This window comes from Sinocyclocheilus rhinocerous, unplaced genomic scaffold (genome assembly GCF_001515625.1).
Source record: "Sinocyclocheilus rhinocerous isolate Xijiao unplaced genomic scaffold, SAMN03320098_v1.1 C34444434, whole genome shotgun sequence".
NCBI lineage: Eukaryota > Metazoa > Chordata > Actinopteri > Cypriniformes > Cyprinidae > Sinocyclocheilus > Sinocyclocheilus rhinocerous.
The window spans coordinates 1-253 of NW_015710508.1; the positions used below are offsets into that span (position 1 = coordinate 1).

Consider the following 253-nt stretch of genomic DNA (forward strand, 5'->3'; position numbering starts at 1 on the left):
CCGCCACGCCGACAGACTCAGTACTATTTCCAAGGTAAATTGGATAAACAGGTGGCTGGTGCATTCGTCCTTGCTGCAGGTTTCCGTAGTGTAGCGGTCATCACGTTTGCTTTACACGCGAAAGGTCCCCAGCTCAAACCTGGGCGGAAACAGATGAAGACTATTGTTCTATCTGTGCTGAAATGGCTCTCTGGTAAGCAGGGGGTCTAAGCTGCAAAGACCTTAATTTCGAGGTTGGTGAAGGCAAGTTTTT

At 49.0% G+C, this 253-nt stretch overlaps 1 non-coding gene across 1 annotated transcript; it reads left to right on the forward strand.

Annotated features, from left to right (window-relative positions):
* Positions 1-79: 79 nt before the first annotated feature.
* trnav-uac (transfer RNA valine (anticodon UAC)) lies at positions 80-152 on the forward strand. Its single transcript has one exon. It is a non-coding gene; the product is annotated as a tRNA-Val (tRNA).
* Positions 153-253: the final 101 nt, after the last annotated feature.